The sequence below is a fragment of the Canis lupus genome, chromosome 3 (assembly GCF_003254725.2).
Source record: "Canis lupus dingo isolate Sandy chromosome 3, ASM325472v2, whole genome shotgun sequence".
Lineage (NCBI taxonomy): Eukaryota > Metazoa > Chordata > Mammalia > Carnivora > Canidae > Canis > Canis lupus.
In genome coordinates, this window is record NC_064245.1 from 64070592 (window position 1) to 64096179 (window position 25588).

The following is a 25588-nucleotide window of genomic DNA, read 5'->3' on the forward strand; positions in this document are numbered from 1 at the left end:
GCTACCCACCTGCTACTCTCTCACAAACATGTGAAATCTTTGAGTAGTCAGTAAGGTCTGGTGAATAAAATGGTCTCAGAAGCTGCCTGTGATTCTAAAAATTCTACAAAACCATTCTAGTTTATGTCTTTGGACATTTTGTTTCTACTGCTTGCAAAGCTCTTTCTGCTTTGCTCTTTCTGCTGTTCCAGATGGAAAAGGAACCCCCCCCCATCCGAGAAGTCATCCCCTCTGAAACCTTACTTGACCACCCCAGGCAGCTGTATGCTCCTGCCCCCCACCTCCTTGGAGCTCTGTACACTCTTTGTCCCTAACACTTCTTTGCCTCCTTATGCAGGATTTTTCCAGACGTCCACCAGGGAGCGCTGATATAAAGATAATGAGCACAGTAGAAATGGATGGGACTATTTATGTTAGCCCCACAGACTCAGATAAGGGATTATCAAGTACATACCATTGACGGGGCATCTACAACAGATAATCTACAGGTCTTTAGAGGGGAAACCAGTTTGTTTCATTTACTCATCATTCATTCATCAATATGTAATATCTAAGGGCCACCATATTAATTATCTGTTGCTGCTTAACAAATCATTTAAAAGCTTAGTGGATTAAAGTTAAAAATGAGGCTTCAATATCCACAACCATTTAATTGATCACCATTTTACAATTTTGGCAGGTCTAATTGTAATTAGAACAGCTGTGTCTATGATGTCGACTGGGACAGCCCAGTCAGGCCTGTAGGACTCAAGATCATTCCACATCCCCATCTGGAGCTCACATGACCAGATCGGCTGTGGTCTGGCTGGATCTCTCTCTTGGTTCATGATCTCTCATCCTCCAGTTTCTGTCTTTCTATGTGGGCTCTCTAGTAAGATAATTTGAACGTGGCTTCTCAGGCCTCCAAGAGGGGGAAGTGGAGGCAGAAGCTACAAGGCTACTTAAGTCCTAAACTCTAAAACTCTCATGATGTTGCTTCTGCCACATTCTGTTGGCCAAACAAGTCACACAGTCAGCCCAAATTCAAGGAGTGAAGAAAACAGACAACATTTCTTGACGAGAGTGCAAAAGGGTAGGACGCAGGGGAGCAGTGGGCGCCAAGGACACCCAGGAAGTGTTCAGGGTAGATACTAGGAAACGCTGGTGAGTTAAGACCACAGTTGCTGTCCTCAGAGAGCTCCACTGAGGGTAACAATAAATAGATTCGTAGATAATTACAAAATGCTAAATCAAGTGCCTCAAAGATCCGCAGGTTGGGAAACATGCCACCCGTAGCAGTCAAATGATGTGAAGCACGTTTGTAAGAGAATACTAGGATTCCTCCTGCCCGGAAAGGGGTGATTGAGGTGGGGAAACCATAGGCACTTTTTCTTCCCAGAATATTTGCAGACTCCTCAGAACCGTTAAGACACAGATTCTCCATGCGGATTTCCCTCTCCATAGGTTCATCCTCTTCTCACTGCACAAAATGTTTGTGTTCACCTAACTATTACCAGGCACCAGATTAGCACCCCAGGAGAAATCGCTGCTGGTCGCATCTGGCTGCTGTCACACTGACTATCTTTGGCTGCCCCCCTGAGATTGATATTTTCACCAGCACATCCCACCACCCCCCCCCACCAACACAGAATAGACTCATACATTCTACCCTTTATGACAAAAGCCTTTACAACTGATCTTTCCCATGAGTTAGCAGCTCTTAAACTTTTGAGAACCTGATCAAAGCTATATGTTCTCTCCTGGATAAATGCACATTAGCATAGGCATGCATTTTGATTACAAGATCCGGCGTTCATAGACCTCTACAGTCTAGGTAAGGAACCATGGTACTGATTTCATTGTTTAATCTCTGCTTCTCCATTGCCTTACACAAAGCCTGATACATGAATGAATGAATGAATTCCACCAGTATTATAGGGCAATGCCTCATATCTCATTTTTCTTGCTTAGAGCAGAGTGAGGGTCACTTCTCCCAGAGATGTAGATTGTCCTCTCAATAGTTAATCAAGAACAAGGAAGGGAGGATTCCAGAAGTATTCACAGTCAAATCCTTCAAGCCTGCAGTGAGAGCCAGAGAGTCTGAGCATTTAGAAGAGGCTTTCTCTTTACAGTAATTCACCAATCCCTGTCTCAGGCCGGATCACTGCGTAAGCCTGTGTCAAGGATGGAAGCTTAGCTGTTGGTCACATGATTGCACTTGCTCGGCCTCCATGTTCGCGTCCCACAGATCACTGTCAGGTTTGGTGTAGGAAAATATGAGAGCTGCCAGAAGGAAGACAAAACTGTCAATCACTTTCAAATTCTTTCATGGTGCAGGGGGAAGCAGAGGGAGCCTCTGAGTCCTTTTGTAAATAAGCAAACAGGCTAGATTCAAGAATGTTACCCTAGTGTGGCCAGACCTGATAATTTCATCTTTTCTCTTCTCTTCCCTCCGTCTCCCTGTTCTCCAAGGAACAGAGAAGGCTTTGTGGACTTGATTTCATTAATCTTCAGAAAATCCTGGGGACAGCCTGCGGGCAAAATGCTGAATCCTCTTGTGCCTGCGGAAAATGTGTCCAGGGAGAGGGAGAGGCTTGCCAAGGTCACAAGGTGCAGGTCTTTAAAAGCTGAGAGCTAGGCTTTAAGCCTAGACCAACACTGTTCAAACTGCTTGCCAGGCTGTATGGGGTTTTGCAAAGGGTCTCCATGATAAAGGTGGCACCATGTGGGTACCTGGGTGAAGGAAACTTTAATCAGCCCATATGCTAACCAGTTACCTCAAACACAATAACCTATAGTCTAATAAAATCCTGTGTCTAATAAAATCTATAAAATAACCTGTATCTAATAAAGGCCTATAATACTAATAATCATAATAATCTATAACTTGTAATATAATAGATAGTATTTACAATTATAACATATAACCTACAATAATAATAATAATGTTATATCTAATAAAACCTTGCTATTTAATCGTAGCCAGGTCGCTGGTACCTTTTAATTTTTTTTAAGATTTTTTTAAAATTTATTTATGAGAGACACAGACATAAGTAGAGGGAGAAGCAGGCTCCCCATGGGGAGCCCGATTCAGAACTCCATCCCATAACCCCGGGATCACGACCTGAGCCAAAGGCAGACGCTCAACCACTGAGCCACCCAGACACCCGCTGTTACCTTTTAAAACCAGAGTAATGGTTCTACTCTCCTTCTATATTGATATGCTGGAACCACCACTGCCAAGGCCAAGGAGAGGCTAAAGAGAAGGGGCCTAGAGGTTCCTCCCAGAGCTGTTATGTATCAGATATCTGTGCCCTACTTCAGCAGAAGAAGGGTTAGGTACTGCTTTTTTTAAAAGATAGGAAACCGCTGCTCTTGACTGCCAAAAAGAGCCCAAATTTGGCTACAAAGAATATTTGGCCAAAATCACAAAATCCTTAAATCACAGCACTGCTGAGGTGGTGGGAATTGTCAAAGACTCATAAATCAGTTGACAGGGAGGTTTGAGCAGTACTTGCTTAGCTCAAGTCATCATTTGGGCATCACCATTATTTGTAAAGTTTGCTGATTCAAGTAGTATAAAACCTTCTTGCTTAAGTATGCAGCCTGTATCAAGTATCTTGTATTTTTCTCTCAGATTTAACCTCACAGTGTAAATGATCCTGGAAAAGTTGAATGTCTCCTAGTCTTAGGTTCCACGTTTGCAAAATGAAGATAATAATGTCGACCGAATAAATGCCCGAGGAATAGGAAAAGGCCCTATGGCTCCACTTTGCATGCAGGAGGCTCACTCTTTTCAAAATTTCTGTTAAGGAAGTGAAATTGGTTTTGTTCTGTTCTCCATTTCTCTGACTTAACATGGAACTATGATCTCAGTATGTTTCTAATGTTTATTGAAAGAATGAACACTCTCTAAGATTACATATAAATGATTTAAACACTGTGCAATGTTTTGGAATGTCTACCTTATATTCAATTGTAAAGCATCAATAACCGAGAACTAGTTATGTGATCAGTAGGCAAAATGTCACCAGAATGACAGAAGTTGCCAATTAAGTAATTTATCATGGAAATATGGTGAAAGATTCTAAAACTATGTGCAAAGGGACCATTCTATTATTTAGATCTACATTTTTACTGGTAAATTTATGTCAATAAAATGACAAATTCATTCTCATTAGGCATAATGAGTTCATCCAACTCAACTAATAATGTAGAACATCTGTCAGAGTGACCTTCTAACATGCTTTTTTCAGTGATGTCACAGAGCTTGTTGATTTGTGCCTCCTTAAGTGCACCAGGAGGTCAAGGTCAGCTGCTGGTCAGCATACAATGGCTATGAGACCCATCTCTCACTTGCAATTGTGGATTGGTCCGCGTTTATAAAGCTGCATTACCCAAAGTATATTCTAAACAAATCCAAGCCTTCAGAGCATGAGGAGAAATAAAGAAAGGCAGAGAGGAAGGAGAGGAGGAAGGGGAAGAAGAATGAAGGGAGGAAGAGAGAAAGACAGGAAGAGTTTTCATGATCTTTTATGTTTGGCAAACACAGAGTTAAATGATCTTTATTGCAAGACTTCTCAGAGCCATTATGACTTTCCAAGTAGAGGATCAGATGTTCAGTGTTTTGTATTTTCTCTGCATGGCATATTGGAAGGAATAATGTTCCATGAACATCACTTAGGGGAATACTGGAGAAAATATTGTAGGCCTGCATTCCCTTTTCACTGAGTATGACTCAGTTCAATGTTCTTTGCTCAGGTTCCATCAAAGCCCTTAGCTATCCTCACATTAGACTCTTTAGCATCATGAGGAGAACATTGCACAGTGTGGATTTATTGCCAATCCTTGCTTTCTCAGTGCTCTTCAGAATCAGCATGCAGAGTCCCTTCAGGACACTGTAATAAGTTGGCACCAGCCTTGAGTTCCTAGCCGGAGCCCTCAAGTGGAGAAAGAGCTGGAATGAGACCAGAGACCATATAAGTCCTATTTTTAGGCTGGGCTGAGGTTAAACTAGGGTGTCTCTTACTCAGACATCAGTTTCCAAGTCCAAGGAGTAGGCACAGTAAGAAAAGCCAACAATTTCAAGCTTATAGATCCACTAAAGAAACAAAAACAAAAACAAAATTTCTAGAAGCAAAAGGAATGAGCCCAAGGCACTGAGGAAGATGGACCTGGGGACATAGTAAATAAAGTGGTCAACTTGCTTCAAAATTCTAGGGTGCACACTAACAAGCAAGGTCCTGAGTGGACTCTAAACAAGGCAGACTATGTGTCAGGGAACCCAGGCTTGCAGGCTGGTGGCATCTAAAATTCCTCTTGCTGTCATAGTCTTGGAATCCGAGAAGTTTGGGGGGAGTCTTTTGCCCTTGCAAGCCCCCTGAAACCTAACCACCACTGTGTCTGCCTTAATTATCAGTTGGAAATCTGATAAGCACTTCAGTTCCCCACTTCCTGCCAGACCCTCTTGCTAATCATGACTTTGCTTCATGTTCCAGCCACCAGAAAATGTCTTGTGTCAAGACAGAAAACCATGCAGAACAAGAACATTGCTACCCTCATGAATCCAATATCCCAGCTGCCTGGAAGTTTCTGAGTAGGGATGGGGACAAGAAAAGACCCCAACAAGAAAATAAGAGGTCACAGTCTGGAGGAGTTTTCAGCTCCTTCTTATTCATTTTGCCTTCTACTTTTATCCCTTGACAGTAGTGTTGAGCCTAAGATACTCTTTAGTTTCCTTTCCCCTTTCTTCTAAAAATGTTTATAATGTATACTGGAGAATTGTTTAAACATAAAAATACAATACATATTTATAATTTTAATAATAATAATGACCCATTATCTACCTTGAAGTTTAACAAATTGAAGCTAGAACATCACAGTGCCTCTGAAGTCCCCACACAAGACTAATGGGCTGCTTCAACCTCTTCACCACCTCCATAAGAAACTACTATCCTAAATTTTATGTTTATCATTCCCTTGGGCTTTGTGTGTGTGTGTGTGAGATTTTGGCATGATAAACCCTAAACAATACAGTACTCGGTCTTGCTGGGGTTTGAACTTTGTCTTACAAAACTCATAGTGATATATTCTTTTGTAACTTGTTCTTTTCACTCAGCTTTGAAAACCATGAAGATAAATATAACTTTCATTTCTTAAATATTATTGCTGTATGGTATTCCATTGTTTGAAGGTATTATAGATTATTTAACCCTATTTTAAATGGGCATTTGATTATTTCTAGGATTTTGCTTTTAGGAACAAAAGAGATTCCTATATATGAGCCCTATTACATATGTGCAAGAATTTCCCTAAAGCAATGCTCCTCAAATTTTTATTTTTGCCCATCTGATAAAAACTGAAAAGATAAATATCCCCTCAATAGTTTTAAATAAATATCTAGAAATAAAATAAAATAAGCAAAATTTTTCAATAGAGGCTTAAATAGTTGCAAAGACTATGATATTTGTCATGCTGTAAATATGGTGAAACTTGCTGATGAGGCCAATTCAAATAGGAAGACGTTGTAGTTGGCATTTTGTTCCACACGTTCCTGTTCTCAAATGAGCTTTTACCTCCTGCAGTAGTGAGACACAGAGGGGATGTAAAGGAGAGAATGAAGCCGGATGAGGAAATAACAGGCAACCTTGTTTCAGGGAAACTAAGACGGAAGATGAGTTCCTGTGTCTCTAGGTATCTCCTAGCCCAGACTCCCCAGATCAGGCTGACAAAATGGGCATCCACTAACAGAGATTCCTGCAATTGCTGCCACTTTTCTGGACATTCTGGACAATTTCAAGACACAGAAGTATTCCCATTGATATTAAAGCTGAAAATGGAAGGAATATTATTACAGAAAAGTCTCCCAATTTCTTGAATTCTTTCAAGTTTTATGCAAAAAGTCACTTGGTAACCTAGCATTTTTAAACATTATTTTTAATGATCCATCAGCTGACAACTTGATTGGATCCTTTGTCAACTTGGTTGAAAGTAAAGAATTGCAAACTCTTTGACTTGTAAAAACACACACACACACACACACACACAAAACACAAAAACAACAACAAAACCCTGTTCAGTCATTTAGTATTATTTTTTTCAGTTTCTCAGAAATATAACCAAAGGCTTCATCATATAGCTAATCAAGAAAGATTTATCAAATAACTATTCATCATATATATAATTTCTTCACTTAGAATAACCTTGTTTAACCTAATGTGGTTGGAAAGGGTTGAGGAAAAATAAATACTGTATATTTTCATCAAATTTTGCTCAAATAATTTTTTATAAGATGCTTTTTATCTTATCAAGGTCTCTTAAAACACTTTCATCTAAATCTTGGAAGTAAGAATATAACTCAAACAATCTAAGGAAAATATCCAGTTTATAACTGAACAAGCAAACTAGTCTTTAGTTTTAATCAGTCAGCTAGGCCAGACTTACTTTGTGTCAGAAGAAAATCTGATTTCAATCCTAAATTAATGTGTTACTATGAAGCCCTGACAAACATTTTACTTTTATAATATAACTTAAGATTGATAAACGTATGGACAGATGGATGGATGGATAGATAAGTGATTGAGATAGAACCTTGCTCTAAATTTGTTACCCGGTTGAAATAAGGTGCTTCCATTTTTTGATATTCACAGGGCTGATGTATTTTGGATAGCAGTCACAGATTTCAAGAAGTAAGGTCATTAAATGAAAATTGTCACCACTCATGCTGGATTCAGGACATCCTAATAGGAGCCAAACTATTCCATTTCTAATACAATACTTTGCTCTTAGAAAAATTTACTGGATCAGAAAAATCACAAAGCTCTACCACAGGAATATGGAATCTTGATTGAAGGAGGCTTCAAGGTAATAATATCTTGCATTACCTCAGTGGTGCCCCCACTTTCAAGGGTCTTTATATTCCAGAGTGATACATCAGAGTAAGAGAAGATTGGCGAGAGGTTTTCATTCATAACAACAAGACAAGGGTGATTGTAAAAGGGGAGTTAGGAAAAGGGGAACCAACATGATGTTTTTTATCCAAAACATATTGTCAGAACAATTTTAGTAAAGAGTATAGATAGATACTGACAGTATAAAAATTAATTCATTTAAAATCACCAGTGTTTGCAAACCCCCTGGAAATCTTTATGACGTTCCAGGAAATACATGCTCCCAGTTTGAAGGCCACTGCCACAGGATATTTACTTAGGAGCAGAACTAAGGGTCACAGAATCCGGGCATCTTTGACTTTATTAGATAATCTCAAACTGATTTTCAAAGTGATAAAGTCAATGTATGCTTTCACCTGCAGAGCATAAGACTTCCCATTATTCTACATTCTTGCCAACAGCCTTGTCAAGGTTTTTGCTTTCCAGTATACTTGTGAAATTTTATCTCATATTTTAATTAGCATTTCTTTCATTACTAAGGAGATCAAGCACCATTCCTGTGTTTATTGACCAAATATGTTTCCCTTTTGTGAAATTCTTATTCATGTCGCTAGTTCATTTATCCATTAGGATCATTTGGCTTTTCACTTCTTAATTCTCAAGGGTTTTTTTTTTTTAAAGCATATTGTACGTAACAGTAATCTGTAGATTATAGGTATTAAAATATCTTCTCTTGGTTTATGGGTTACATTTTTACTCTGCTTATAATGTATTTAGATGAACCAAAGTTGTCAATATTAGTGTGGCTGAATTTATCAATATTTCCCTTTATGGTACATGCTTTTTTGTATCTTAAGAAATTCTTCCTATCTCAAGATCATAAAGGAATTCTCTCACATTTTCTTCTAAAAGTTTTAAAGTTTTGCTATTCACATTAATAGTCAATCCATCTGGAATTGATTTTTGTGTCTGAGATAGAGTGAGGATCCATTTTCATTTCTTACCATCTAGATAAAGAATTGTCTTGGCACCATTTATAGAATCTTCCATTCTTTTTCCAGTGATCTGCAGGGCCAGCGCAGTCATCAAACAGGTTTCTGAATGTGTGTAGATCTGATGCTGAACTCTGTTTTTTCATTCACCTGCCTAACTATTCTTAAATCAAAATCACGATACCTTAATTAATATAGCTTTAGTATAATACAGTCTTGATGTCAAGAAGCGCAAGTATCTTTTTTTTGTATTTTTTTTATTGGAGTTCGATTTGCCAACATACAGCATAACACCCAGTGCTCATCCCAAGTGTCCCCCTCAGTGCCCATCACCCAGTCACCCCAACCTCCCGCCCACCTCCCTTTCCACTACCCCTTGTTTGTTTCCGAGAATTAGGAGTCTCTCATGTGCGGTCACCCTCTTTGATATTTCCCACTCATTTTCTCTCCTTTCCCCTTTATTCCCTTTCACTATTTTTTTATATTCCCCAAATGAATGAGACCATATAATGTTTGTCCTTCTCCGATTGATTTACTTCACTCAGCATAATACTCTCCAGTTCTATCCACATTGAAGCAAATGGTGGGTATTTATCATTTCTAATGGCTGAATAATATTTCATTATATACAGAGACCACATCTTCTTTATCCATTCATCTTTTGATGGACACCGAGGCTCCTTTCACAGTTCGGCTATTGTGGACATTGCTGCTAGAAACATCGGGGTGCAGGTGTCCTGCCGTTTCACTGCATCTGTATCTTTGGGGTAAATCCCCAACAGTGCAATTGCTGGGTCGTATGGCAGGTCTATTTTCAACTCTTTGAGGAACCTCCACACAGTTTTCCAGAGTGGCTGCTGCACCAGTTCACATTCCCACCAACAGTGTAAGAGGGTTCCCTTTTCTCCGCATCCCCTCCAACATTTGTTGTTTCCTGTCTTGTTAATTTTCCCCATTCTCACTGGGGTGAGTTGGTATCTCATTGTGGTTTTGATTTGTATTTCCCTGATGGCCAGTGATGCGGAGCATATTTTCTCATGTGCTTGTCGGCTATGTCTATGTCTTCTTTGGTGAAATTTCTGTTCGTGTCTTTTGCCCATTTCATGATTGGATTGTTTGTTTCTTTGCTGTTGAGTTTAATAAGTTCTTTATAGATCTTGGATACTAGCCCTTTATCTGATCCGTCATTTTCAAATGTCTTCTCCCATTTTGTAGGTTGTTTTTTAGTTTTGTTGACTGTTTCTTTTGCTGTGCAGAAGCTTTTTATTTTGATTAAGTCCCAATAATTCATTTTTGCTTTTGTTTCCCTTGCCTTCATAGATGTATCTTGCAAGAAGTTACTGTGGCCAAGTTCAAAAAGGCTGTTGCCTGTGTTCTCCTCTAGGATTTTGATGGATTCTTGTCTCACATTTAGATCTTTCCTCCATTTTGAGTTTATCTTTGTGTATGGTGTAAGAGAGTGGTCTAGTTTCATTCTTCTGCATGTGGCTGTCCAATTTTCCCAGCACCATTTATTGAAGAAACTGTCCTTTTTCCAGTGGATAGTCTTTCCTCTTTGTCGAATATTAGTTGACCATAGAGTTGAGGGTTCATTTCTGGGTTCTCTGTTCTGTTCCACTGATCTATGTGTCTGTTTTTTGTGCCAGTACCACACTGTCTTGATGATCACAGCTTTGTAGTACAACCTGAAATCTGGCATTGTGATGCCCCCGGCTCTGGTTTTCTTTTTCAATATTCCCCTGGCTATTCAGGGTCTTTTCTGATTCCACACAAATCTTAAGATTATATGTTCCAACTCTCTGAAGAAAGTCCATGGTATTTTGATAGGGATTGCATTGAATGTGTAAATTGGAAGGGCAAGTATCTTGATCAGTTTTAGCACTTTTCCTTTTGTGGCAACCATAAAAGCACACTACTTAGACCTCCCTTCCAAAAGAGAACCTGCCATGGGGAGTGCAGTCAGCCAACAGTCTCCAGCTGTAGGTGCCTTCAATATCTGCTTCAGCTTAAACCTGAATCCATGCACTCCACAGACAGGTCTCAGATGATAACTGAGCATAGTGGTGGTTGAGCAAAGGTTCACCATATCTGGCCAGAGTAGGACTCTTCTATGAGCAATCATTCACCCAAGCTCCCCACTGGTCTAGTGGAGCTATCCCCACAGCTGCACTGCCCACTGACACTCCTCCTGCTTCATTCTCCTTTCTTTCTCTCTTCTTTTTACAGGGGTTAGATCGACGTAGCAGTATGAAGGCTTTGCCTGCCCACTGCTGCTCCCTCTTCTCTTTATCTTTCACAGGCATCATACCCCAAAAAACCTCTTACACCTCTAACTCCATCTTGGCTACTGCTTCCCAGAATCCTACGAATGCACTCTCATGAGCATTTTAGAATTTTTTTTTATCATGTTCCACAGGAAAGTTTGTTAAGATATAGCTTGGAACTGCATTGAATCTATTGATCAGATTAGGAAGAATTAACATCTTTACAACATGAATATTTTCTACACATATACATATTATGTCTATTTATTAAAGTCTTCTTAATGTCTCCCAATAGATTTTTTATTTGTTACCAAAAATTATGTGCATGTCATTGTCAAATTTTTTTCAATTCCAGTATAGTTAACTTGCAATGTTATATTAGCTTCAGGGGTACAGTGTGGTGATTCAGCAATTCTATACATTACTCAGTGCTCCTCATAAGTGTATTTTTAATCCCCTTCATCAATTTCACCCATCCCCTCTCCTTCCTCCCCTCTGGTACCCATCAGTTTGTTTTCTATTTTTATTTTTATTTTATTTTATTTTATTTTATTTATTTATGATAGTCACAGAGAGAGAGAGAGAGGTAGAGACACAGGCAGAGGGAGAAGCAGGCTCCATGCACCGGGAGCCCGATGTGGGATTCGATCCCGGGTCTCCAGGATCGCGCCCTGGGCCAAAGGCAGGCGCCAAAACGCTGCGCCACCCAGGGATCCCTGTTTTCTATAGTTAATAATCTATTTTTTGGTTTATCTCTTTTTTCTTTTGTTTTGTTTTGTTTCTTAAAATCCACATAGGGGTTAAATCATATAGTATTTGTCTCCATTTCACTTAGGATTTTACTCTCTAGATCCATCGATGTTGTTGCAATTGGCAAAATTTCATTATTTTTTATGGCTGAGTAATATTCAGTTATATGTAGGGGTGCCTGGGTGGCTCAGTTGGTTAAGTATCCGACTCAGTTTTGGCTCAGGTCATGATCTCAGGGTTGTGAGATCAAGCCCCACATCAGGTTTTGCACTGAGCATGGAGCCTCCTTAAGAATTTCTCTCTCTCCCTCTTCTGCCCCTTCCCTGCTTGTGCTCTCTCATTCTCTCTCTTCCTCTCTCTCTCTCTCTCTTTCAAATAAAGATAAAAACAAAAACCAAAAGTAAATAAATAAAAATATTCCAACTTCTTTATTCATACATCTATCAATGGACACTTGAGCTGTTTCAAGGGCTATTATAAATAATGCTGCAGTAAACATAGGAGTGCTTATTATTTATTTATTTATTTATTTATTTATTTATTTATTTATTTATTTAAGAGAGAGAGAGGCAGAGATACAGGCAGAGGGAGAAGAGGCTCCATGCAGGGACCCCAACGTGGGACTCAATCCCAGGACTCCAGGATCCTCCCCTGGGCAGAAGGCGGCGCTAAACTGCTGAGCCACCTGGGCTGCCCCATATTATCTTTTTGAATTAGTGTTTTTGTATTCTTTGGGTAAATAACCAGTAGTGGAATTACTGGATCATACCGCAATCCTATTTTTAATTTTTATAAGAAACTCCATACTATTTCCCACGGCAGTTACACCAATTTGCATTCCTACTAACAGCACACAAGTGTTCTTTTTTTCTCCGCTTCCTAGTCAACATATATTTCTTTCTTGTCTTTCTGATTCTAAGCATTTTGACAGGTATGAGGTGATATCGCGTTGTGATTTTGCTTTGCATTTCTCTGATGATGAGTAATGTGGAGCATCTTCTCATGTGTCTGTTGGCCATCTATATACCTTCTTTGGAGAAATATCTGTTCATATCTTCTGCTCTTTTTTTAATTAGATTATTTGTATTTTGGGTGTTGAGTTGTATAAGTTCTTTACACATTTTGGATAAAAACTCTTTATCAGATACGACATTTGCAAATATCTTCTTCTATTCAGTAGGTTGTCTTTTAGTTTTGTTGGTTGTTTCTTTTGCTGTGTAGAAAATTTTATTTTGATTACTTCCAATAGATTATTTTTGCTTTTGTTTCTCTTGACTGAGGAGACATATCTAGAAAAATGTTGCTATGGCTAAGTCAGAGAAATTACTGCCGGTGCTCCTTTCTAGGATTTTTATGGTTTCAGGTGTCACATTTAGGTCCTTAATCCATACTGAGTTTATTTTTATGTAGGGCATGAGAAAGTCATCCAGTTTCATTCTTTTGCATGTAGCTCCCCAGTTTTCCCAACACAATTTGCTGAAGAGGCTGTTTTTTTTTCCCCATTGCATATTCTTGCCTCCTTTATCAAAGATTAATTGACCATGTAATCATGGGTTTATTTCTGGGCTCTCTGTTCTGTTCTATTGATCTATGTGTCTATTTTTGTGCCAGTATCATACTGTTTTGATTACTACAGCTTTGTGGTATATCTTTTTTTAAGATTTTATTTATTTATTTATTTACTTATTTATTTATTTGAGAGAGAGTGGGCACAAGCAGGGGGTAAGAACAGAGGGAGAGGGAGAAGTAGACTCCCTGCTGAGCAGGGAGCCCAATGTGGGGCTCCATCGTAGGACTCCAATTATGATCTGAACCAAAAGCTTAACTGAGCCACCCATGTGCCCAAGCTTTGTAGTATATCCTGAAATATGAGATTGTAATACCTCTTGTTTTGTTCTTTTTCAAGATTGCTTTGTCTATTCAGGATCTTTTGTGGTTTCATACAAATTTTAGCATTATTTCTTCCAGTTCTGTGAAGAATGCTGTTGGTATTTTGATAAGGATTACATTAAATCTGTAGATTGCTTTGGGTAGTGCAGACATTTTAACAATATTTGTTCTCCCAATCCATGGATATGGAATATCTTTCCATTTGTTTATGTTATCTTCAATTTCTTTCATCAATGTTTTATAGTTTTCAGAGTACAGATCTTTCACCTCCCTAGTTAAGTTTATTTCTAAGTATTTTATTATTTTTGGTACAATTGTAAATGGGATTGTTTCCTTAATTTATCTTTCTGGTGCTTCATTATTAGTGTTTAGAAATACAATGGATTTTTGTATATTGATTTTGTATGCTGTAACCTTACTGCATTCATTTATCAATTCTAGTATATTTTTGGTAGTATCTTTAGAATTCTCTATATATAAATAGTATGTCATCTGCAAATAGTGAAAGTTTTACTGCTTTCTTCTAATTTCGATGACTTTTGTTGTTGTTGTTGTTGTTGGGTTTCTGTGGCTAGGGCTTGCAGTACTATGTTGAATAAAATGATGGTAGTGCACATCTTTGTCTTGTTTCTGATATTAGGGGGGAATTCTCAGTCTTTCACTATTGAGGAGGATATTAACTATGGGTTTTTCATGTATGGCCTTTATTATGTTCAGATATCTTTCCTCTAAACCTACTTTGTTGAGGGTTTTTGTTTGTTTTGGTTTTGGTTTTGGGTTTTTTTTTTTAAGATGTTATTTATTTATTCATGAGAGACACACAAAGAGAGAAAGACAGAGACATAGGCAAAGGGAGAAGCAGGGTCCATGTAGGGAGCCTGATGTGGGACTCGATCCTAGGACTCCGGGATCACACCCTGAGCCGAAGGCAGACGCTCAACCACTGAGTCACTCAGGCATCCCTGTAGAGGGTTTCTTTTTTATCATGAATGGATGTTGTGCTTTGTCAAGTGCTTTTTCTGCATCTATGGAAATGATCATATGATTTTATCCTTTCTCTTGCTAATGTGATGTATAATGTTCATTGATTTATGAATATTGAACCACATTTGTATCCCAGAAACTGTGGTGAATGATTTTTTTAATGTATTGTTGGATCCAGTTTGCTAATATTTTGTTGAGGATTTTTGCATCTATGTTTATCAGAGATATAAGCCTGTAATTCTCTTTTTTTGTAATGTCTTTATCTGGTTTTGGTTTATATATATCTGATATATATATGTGAGATATATATCTTTTTTATCCTTTCATCTGTCAAAGGACATCTCAGCTCATTTCATAGTTTGGCTATTGTGGACATTGCTGCTATGAACATTGGGGTGCAGGAGTCTCTTTGTTTCACTATATCAGTGAAATACCCAGTAGTGCAAGTGCTGGGTCATAGGGTAGTAGCTTTATTTTTAACTTCTTAAGGAACTTCCACACAATTTTCCAGAGTGGCTGCACCAGCTTGAATTCCCCAAAACAGTGCAAGATGGTTTCCCTTTCTCCACATCCTTGCCAACATTTATTGTTAACTGTATTTGTTAATTTTAGCCATTCTAACTGGTGTAAAGTTTTTCATTGTGGTTTTGATTTATATTTCCATGATGACAAGTGATGTGGAGCATTTTTTCATGTTTCTGTTGGTCATTTATATGTCTTCTTTGGAGAACTGTCTGCTCATATCTTTTGCCCATTTCTTGACTGGATTATTTGGTTTTCTGAGTGTAGAGTTTGATAAATTCTTAATAGATCTTGGATACTAGCCCTTAATCTGATATGTCATTTGCAAATATCTTCTCCCATTCCCTAGGTTGCCTTTCTTGTCAAATCTTTAAACTCGCAATTTTTGCCTGACTATATGATCATGGCTTCTAGAAAAAGGTTGAATAAGAGAAGTTTCAAGGACCACCCTGGTCTTTTATTGAACTTAATGAGAATCTTTTCAATTTTCTTTGAGTATGCTTTTTTATTTATTCTATTTATTTATCCTATTTATCATTTCTTACTGTTTTTTCCCCTCCTTTTCACCTGCTGAATTAATTGAATTTCTCTCCCTCATCCACACACACTTCCATTTTTTCTCCTTTTACTACTTGGAAATTATATGCTCTATTTCTATTCTTTTGTAGGTTTTCCTAGAAATTTTAAAATGCATACTAAGCTTGTCAAAATCAAGAGATACTTAATATTTTTATCTTCCTCTTCATCAACATGTCTTTTTAATGAGTTTAGCTTCAAATACCCCTCTGATTTATACATATAAATATTCAGAATTTTCTTTCTACTTTAAATTTTCTGGGATCCCTGGGTGGCTCAGCGGTTTAGCGCCTGCCTTCGGCCCAGGACATGATCCTGGAAACCCGGATCGAGTCCCACATCAGGCTCCCTGCATGAAGCCTGCTTCTCCCTCTGCCTGTGTCTCTGCCTCTCTCTCTCTGTGTATTTCTCATGAATAAATAAATAAAAATCTTTTAAAATTAATTAATTAATTAATTAATTTTCTATTGCCATATGTTAGACACTGTTGATATTGCCTTTTTATACTCAATGTATGTTTAGATTTACCCACAGGCTTACCATTATCTTTATTCACTTTTCATCTTTCATATCAGATCTTCTAGGATTATTTTTCAACTGTCTGAAGTGCGTTTCTTTAGAAATTTCTTTAGTGAAAGCTTAATGGAAATAAATTGACTCAGATTTTGTTTGTCTGATATACTTTCATTCCAAAGTTATTTTTAAAAAAGATAATTATGCTTGCATCAAATCATAATTTGGAAGCTATTTTCTCTTGGCACTTTGAAGAAACTTTTACCAGTCCTCCAATTTCCTTTGTTACTATTGAGAAATCAGTTTCCAGCCTAATTTTAGTTTCTTTACACATTTTTATCTTTTATCACTTACTGATTTTAAGATCTCTGTTTTTACTAATCTTTAATTCACTATGTGTCTAGGTATAGCTTACATTTTATGTATCTTGGCTGGAGGTTATTGGGCCTCATAAGAAATGGCTTATTACATTAGTACTAGAAATTCTTAGACATTATATAATTTTTATTTTTATTTATTTATTTATTTATACTTTTTTTTTATTTAAATTCAATTTGCCAACATATAGTATAACACTCAGTGCTCTTCCCATCAAGTGGCCTCCTCAATGCCCGTCATCTATTTACCCCATCCTCCCAACAACCATTTGTTTCCCAGAGTTAGGAGTCTCTCATGGTTTGTCTCCCTCTCTAATTTTTCCCCCTCAGGTCCTCTCCTTACCCTTTCAATCCCTTTCATGATTTCTTATATTCCCTATATGAGTAAAACCATATGATGATTGTCCTTCTCTGATTGACTTATTTCACTCAGCATAATACAGCATAATACCTACCCTCCAGGTCCATCCACGTTGAAGCAAATGGTGGATATTTGTCTTTTCTGATGGCTGAGTAATATTCCATTTATATTTTTATGTAAATTCTCCCTCTTCTCTCCTTCATCTCTTTCTGGAACTCCCAGTAGACTTATGTTCAACTTTCTAATTCCTTATATTCTATTATTTTCATTCATATTTTCCTTCTCTTGTCTCTGAGATGCATCCTATGTAATTTCCTCATATCTATCTTCCAGCTTACTTATTCTGTTTTGCTATATCTAATCTACATTAATCTTTCCACTGAGTTTTAATATTAGCTTTTACTTTTTAAATTCTAGATATTGTATATGTTTTCTCCAATTATGATGAATTAATTATATATGTTTCAATATGTATGAAAGTATTATATAATACATTCTTATATTTTTACCATATTTTTAATACTCAGATTTTTAACATTTGAACATGTTTATCTTGTATTTTATATCTGAAAATTCTAGTTTGAGGATCTGGCTCCACATTTTTTTCTATCTGCTGACTTGTTTAAGACAGCTTCTTTTGTTTGTGCTTTAGGTGATGTGTGTGTATGTGTTGTATATCTGTGTGTGTGTGTGTGTGTGTGTGTGTGAGCTCATCTTCCATGGAATTTTACTTCTGATTATTATTTGATGTCTGAGTTTAAAGTCTTTTCAACCAGAAATAATTGGAATTTGCCTGTACCAGGTTAATGGAGACTCTTTCAATCCAGAGTAAGAATATGTGAATTAGAAGGTAGATATGAGGAAGTTACAGTTAATACACAGTCAGGGAGATGTTTTTAAAGGATAGAAAATATGACTGAGAATTAAATGACTTTTCATCTGGAGATTTTGGTTAGTATAGCCACTCAGATAATGTGAATTCTTGCCCATACTTATAAGAATTTGAGTTATTATTAGAATTCTTAGCAGAGACTTTATTCTACCTCTGCTCATTCTTACCCCTCCCCATCCTCATACATCCATCCAGACACTTGGAAAAACAAATTATTTTTGCTACTTCCTCTGCAAAGCAAGTTTTTTTTTTTTTTTTGCTTTGTTTTGCTTTTTTATTTGGTTGGTTAGACTTTTTTTCTTTTTTCATTTGTTGCAACTTCTGTTTGATGGCTGGGCTGGGGATTAATCTTCCATACGACCACCCATTATTTAGGCTCTAGCCTTTCTCTTCCATTCTCCATTGATTGCATTACACATTAATACTTCCAGGTACTGACAAAAATCCCCAGAGAAAACACTGGTTCCAGAATTTGCTTACCCATGGAATTATATTTTCTTGACATTTCAGAATTTTCAGAATTTCCTTTCTTCCTTCCTGCAAGTTTATCATGCATTTAAAAAGTTAAGACTCAACAATAAGAAAACCAAAAGCCAAATAAAATAGGCAAAGAATATGAGCAGACAGCTCATCAAAGAAGATACATAGATGACAAATAAGCACATAAAAAGCTGCTTAAATAGTTTGTGCTGTAAACTGAATATTTGTGTTCCCCCCAAATCCATATGTTGAAATCTAGTCCCCATTATGATAGTTTAAAGAGGTGGTATCTTTGGAAGGTGATTAGGTCATTCATAGAGCCCTCTTGAATAGGATTAGTGCCTTTATAAAAGAGAACTCAGAGAGCTCCCTTGCCACTTCTGCTATGTGAAGACACAGAGAGAAGATGGCCATGTCTGAGCCAGAAAGTGTATTCTCACCAGACACTGAATCTGCCAGAGTCTTTTTATTTATTTTTTTTTATTTTTATTTTTTTATTGGAGTTCAATTTGCCAACATATAGCATATATGCCGGAGCCTTGATCTTGGACTTCCCAGCCTCTAGGACTGTGAGAAATAAGTAAGCCCCCAGTGTATGGTATATTTATCATAGCAGCCCAAATGGACTAACACAATTTATTATAAGGAAATTACAAAGTGAGATAAGATACCACCACACACTTATTAGAATACCTAAAAAAAATTTTTTTAACTGACAATACCAATTTTTGGTGAATATTCTCATCAGTAGAAACTCTCATTGTTCATGAAAATGCAAAATTATATTGCCACTTGGAAGATGGTTTGGCAGTTTCTTACAAAGCTAAATATAATCTGACAATTGCACTCCTAGGTATTTACCCAACGTATTTGAAAAGTTATGTCCACACAAAACATGCATATGAATATATATGGCAACTTTTTCATGATTGCCACAAACTGGGAACAATCAAGATACCTTTCAATGGATAAATGGATAAGGAAACTCTGGTACATTAGTACAATAAAAATTATTCAGCAATAAAAAAGAGTGATAATTCCATGAAAATCTTTTTTTAAAAGATTGTATTTATTTATTCATGAGATATACAGAGAGAGAGAGGCAGAGACACAGGCAGAGGGAGAAGCAGGCTCCATGCAGGGAGCCCTACGTGGACTCAATCCTGGGTCTCTAGGATCAGGCCCTGGGCTGAAGGCGGCGCTAAACTGCTGAGCTACCCAGGCTGTCCCTGGATTAATCTTAAATGCATATTACTAAGTGAAAGAAATTAATGTATAAAGGCTTATGATTCCACTTTTATGACATTCTAAAAAAATTATAGACACAGTAAAAGATCAGTGATTGCCATGAGTTTCAAAGGAAAGAAGAGGGAGTTGAATGGGTAAAGCAGATATTTTCTAGGGAGGTAAAGCTATTAAGTATGATACAGTATGATACTGTGGATACATTATATAGGCATCTATTGAACTCTGTTATGCAAGAATTCATCTTAACGTGCACAAAGAAAAACTCTTTAAGTCCTCAGAAGAATCCCAGGATGGAACGCAGAATATGGCAATCTAGCTGTATTTGAAGGGATTAGAAGAACGGGTACTCACCTGAGTAATGTGGAAATGAGTAGAGTCCATAAAACTAAAGCCAATGTAAATTATATATAAGCAAAATTAAATTGTTTATAAATTAAACAATTAAATAAATGGACAGCAAATGGTAGTTTCTCACTGTTGGGGTGGAAGGTTACAGATATGCCAGGGGAAGTGCTAGAATTAATCTTATGATAATAGATTACAGTTGGGCACATCAGTAGGAATGCATATTTGGCTTAATATTTATACATATGGTCAAATAGAGAAATATTTATAGATACCTGTGTATACATTAATTAATATACATGCATAGGTTTCCCTGTTTTGTCAGCTGAGAAGACCTAAAAGTAACAACACTGCAATAGCAATAAACACACCTAAGCATATGGATCTTGGTTTCTAACATCAGTCTTCAAGAAAATGAAATGACTCATTGGAGAATGTGAGCTGGATATAGTGACTTTCTCCCAAATGGCAGAGTATATAAAAAGAAGATGAAGGAGTTGAAGTGGAGAAACCTGAAAACGCTACGTTTTCTAGGTTAATCAAGTCAACTTCAAATAATAAAGTCATGCTGTGGCAAAGTCATATTGTTAGTGTGTATCCTTGACAGGATTTCATGAAAATGGCATTGTACCTTTATGAACTTTCTTCCAAAACTTCTGCCCCAATCTAAACATAAGAACAATAGACAAATGTAATTGAGGAGCAATTTTACAAAATATCTGACAGATAATCCTCAAAAGCATCAAAGTAACCAAAAACAAAATCTGAGAAACTATTACCACCAAAGGAGCTCTCAGAAAACTTAACTAAGTGTGATATTGTATCTCAGATGGAACCCTAGAACAGAAAAAGGATATTAGGTAAAAATTAAGGAAGTCTGAATAAAGTACGAATTTCAATTAGTAATAATGTAATCAATATTTGGTTAATTAGTTGTAGCAAATATTCTATATCAATGTACGATTATTTTTTTAAGATTTATTTATTTATTTATTTAAAATAGAGACAGAGAGAGAGAGAGGCAGAGACACAGGCAGAGGGAGAAGCAGGCTCCATGCCGGGAGCCCGACACGGGACTTTATCCCGGGACTCCAGGATTGCGCCCTGGGCCAAAGGCAGGCGCCAAATCGCTGAGCCACCCAGGGATCCCCCCAGTGTAAGATGTTAAGTAACAGGAGAAACTGGATATGGAGTATATGGGAACTCTGGAATATTGCTATCTGCAATATTTTTTATAGGTCTGAAAAAATTGTCCTAAAACTTAACATTCATTAATAAAATACTTTAAAGTACTTTATCCAGCATTTTTAGATGTGCTATCATGGCAGGAGTTTTACTTAACATCTAATCTTCCATATTGCCATAAAACCTGGAGGCTGAAAACCAGGAGAGCCAACCATGTAAATTCCAGTTCAGAAGCCAGCAGGCTCAAGTCTCAAGAAGAGCCAGTGTCCTAGCTCAAAGCAGTCAGGGGGGTGGAGTTCACTCTTACCCTGTCTTTTTGCTCTATTCAGGTCTTCAGTTTTTTGACTGAGGCCCACTCACATTAGGGAGGGCAATCTACTTTACTCAGTCTACTACTTCAAATGTGATTTCATCCAGAAATATCTACACAGATACACATAGAATAACATTTGACCATATGTCTGGGCACCTGGTGGCCTAGTCAAGTCCACACTTCAAATTAACCATCTGAGTTGGTTTCAACAAGACAGAAGACCTCTAAGCCCTGGAAACTGTTCCTCTGTTCCACTTTCTGAACAGAGAATTCAGTTATATGGTCTATTCCTACTCCCATGGAGCCCTTCCTTCCAGAGGGGAATCCTCAGGGGCACAGCTCACTGCAATGATGAAGGCACTTGAACATTCACTGCTTGGGCCTGTTGTGAGGACTGACAGTGTTTGGGAAACACACTTTGTAAGCCATTGGTTCTACAGAGGTGAAAAATTGTCATTATTTTTATTTTCCTGGGCATTAGCAGCATTCACGTTATCTTTATGTGTTCTCAGCAGAAATGAAAATATAACAAATCTGAAAAGCTTAGCTCCTAAGAACTCACAAAGAGAAGACAGCTGGTATTGCCCACATCAAAGAGAACACTAGCAGCTCAAATTTGCGTGTTGCTTTTAGCACATGAACCACCTCCTAACCCACTATTTCATGTAATCCTACCAAAATCCTGTACAATAAAGGATGTTATTATTCTGCTTGTATAGATGTGGAGAAAGAATGAAAGAGGCAAATGACTCCTCCAAGATAACACTGCTAGGAAGAAAACAAATTATCCTTTAACATCAGTCTTCAAATTCTAAATCCATGTTTTTCCATGCCATCATTATCCCTCTCCAGGCAGGAAACAGGGAATTCAGCACTCAGCAGCACAATCACTAAAGAAAGACAAGACCACTTTGTTAATAACTGAATAACAGGTTTTGGGTTCTTTACATTTAAAAGAGCATATCCACATGAGGGGTAACAGTATCTGAGGATTCTAGTTTCGTGATATCCATTGATTTATGCATTCCACCTCCATCCATGCAACCAATCAACAAATTAAAGATCTACTGTTATATCTACCACATTATAGGCACTGAGAATACACATGGCAGCCTTCAGCCTCACCATCACCATCATCAACAACATTTTCATCCCAATAACTTTGGATATATGCATGTTATGTGAAATGAGACTAGGTGAAATGTCCAGAAGTCCAAGATGAGAGAATATGATGTTTATAGTGTGTTAACCACTAACATGGCACACACTCAACAAGGCAGACTTCAGAAGATATTATACCAGAGACACAATCACCTCAACAAAATAAAGAAATGCACAATTAATACATGATGTACATAGGAACCAATGAACTGTGAAGGGGTGTATGGGGAAGGAAATGTACTATTTGAATTAATAGAATTGTAAAGAACTCTTGTTCCTGAGTAGGTAGCTTGATGAAAGCTCTTCAGGTCATAAAATGGGGCTGTGTCTCTTAACTGTTGTGATTTCCAGTAGAAAGAAGTCCCAGTAGGAAAGTGAGCATTCTGTACCCAATGGAATGGGTTTGTCTTGCTATGCTGGCACGTAGTAGGTCTTGACTAAATATTGATTTCTTTTGTTTCCCTTGATTCAGGAGAATATTTGTGGGGTATTTTCCAGAGGAGCAGGTTTCATTTGGAAAGTAATAAAAATTCCTCAGATGAAAGAACCATAAAATATATACTCTTATCTCTTCTTTATCTGAATAATGTTTCTTACTCCTCCCTAAATGCAGACCAAACATGGCTTCTGTCAAGAAGACTTCTTCCATTCTGACAAGCACCACTCAGAGTTGATGCATCTGCTTGGGAACCTCATGGAACACATTCCTGGAGAGCTGAACAAACTGGACGATAGCCCTTACAAAAACTTCTTCTCTGTCTGTTGTTATTGTGGATAAAATGCCATGCTTCTATCTTAGATAAACCCATTCACTTTTAAACTGGATCCGATCTCCACTTATGCACTCAGCTACAGCAATTCTCCTCTCTCATTTATCTTTACATTCTCACTTTTTACATGGTCATCCCCAACAGCAAATATGTTGTTATTTCATCTAGCTTAACAAAACAACAACGAACAACAACAAAACATCCCCGTTAACTGCAACTCCCCTCCATCTATTCCACATTTACCTGTCACATGTGTGCTGCATCTTTCATAGAATTTTCCTCAGCCAACAAAGCCAGCCCTTCTTCTCAGGAGCAGATCACAGCCAATGACTGCCTGGCACATAGGTACAAAAATTCTGGTCCACTGCCTTGAGGTAAAGCTAACTTAGGAGTGCAAACTGTTTTCCAGAGCTTCCCTACAAGATGGAACTGAAACTAGTTGTCAGTTGAGACTCTACTCCTGCTTGGCATTTTTTCTGCCCTATATTTCTTCCCATACTTCACCTTTTCTGGAAAGTATTTCCCCAATAAATTATCTGGTTCTAGGGGACCCAGCCTAAGGCAGTTGGCACCAGAAGTGTTGGAACTCAGTTGGGGATGCTCCTTAGAAGCTCGAAGGATGGGATTCTCAAACTGGATTACTTGCAAGGTGAATGGCAATGAAGACCCCATCACTGGTATTAGATGTAATGTAGACCATTCCTGATAATTCAAGTATTGTAATGGTGAAAACTCTTACCTTAAAGAGTTAGAAAGAGGTACACTAGCTGGTACACATCTTTGGTCCTTAAAAGATATAGAAAAAATAATCATTATAAGAACTGTGGAATCAGGTAGCTGTTTCTAAGCAACATTGATTTACTAAAAAGAGAAAATGACAGGGTTGGATCTATTAATCAACAATCTACAACAAAATGTGAGAGCCATAGGGTATTTGCGACAATATTTAAAGACCTTTACCTCTGATAGCTACAAGACAGACATTGCTTAAGATCAGGCATGAGACTAAAATTTTAAAATGAGACAATGAGAAGTCTGAATCATCAGCTTAGGCAAGTATCCAATAAAAAAGTAATTGGATACAAAAATAGTAGCACTCTGAGGCTTGGAATGGAGATATCTGGACAGATGTATGTGAGAACACTGACTTCCAAATTCCCTTGGACTTCCTAGGCCTGCAGAAGTGGTCTACTCTTCCTTTTTGAAAGATAGACACCTCCCTTGCTTGAAAACCATGCAGTAGTCTAAAATGAAGCAGGTACTCTACAGTATAGTACTTTCCCCTATCAGAATCTCTTTCCACCTTTCCTGCTGGCCACCAATCCATAATTAGAGTTAACTCTCAGCTGTATGTAACTAAAGAAATGCAAATCCTGCTAAGCAAAGAAAGAGATTATGTGCTAAAGGAACTGTAGGACCAAGGCAACATGTACTGTCAGGGCCAGAGAATATTACTGGGACTGTATCCTGAGCATGCTGGATCAAGGCAGAGGAATATAAAGCTGGATAATGGAAAGCTCCATATGGTATTCTTCTCTGTGACACAGCATTTAATATCTTGACAAAGTCTCCAGGTGATGGTTGTAACACATCACTGGAGTAACTATTGGGAACTTGGCAAAGAAGGCCCCACCTTATGTGAAGGAAGGGTCCCAGAAATCATGGAGGAAGGAATTATGATCCTTAGAGACATGGGGATGCTAAGATACACCTACTGTTTGAGACCAGAAAATGTACCAACTAGACATGTTTCTTGGGATCGCTCAGAGGACACGTTGTTTACCAAGATGATGAAGGATGCTCTAGTGAGAGAGTCACAAGATGTGAAAAACTGAGGGGTAATTTTCTTCTGTAGGCCAGGACTAATGATAGCAGATCCTGCTATGGACTTGGGCTCCCTAATAGCAATGAGGATGATAAGATCCTGGAATGGAAGAGGCCAGGTGGTAACCAACCAGAAATAGAAGTAGCAATCAGAAATAAAGTGAATCTATTTGGACACCAAGATTGAAATGGCAGCCAGGAGCATAGGCTCTATAAGGATCTTCGAAATGGCTCATAATACTTCGCATTCTTAGGGACAGTACAATACAGATG

At 37.8% G+C, this 25588-nt stretch overlaps 1 long non-coding RNA gene across 1 annotated transcript; it reads left to right on the forward strand.

Annotated features, from left to right (window-relative positions):
* The first annotated feature begins 1668 nt into the window (after positions 1-1668).
* On the forward strand, positions 1669-23541 carry LOC112653846 (uncharacterized). Its single transcript, XR_003132573.2, has 2 exons — positions 1669-1813; positions 23335-23541. It is a non-coding gene; the product is annotated as an uncharacterized LOC112653846 (long non-coding RNA).
* The last annotated feature ends 2047 nt before the right edge of the window (positions 23542-25588 follow it).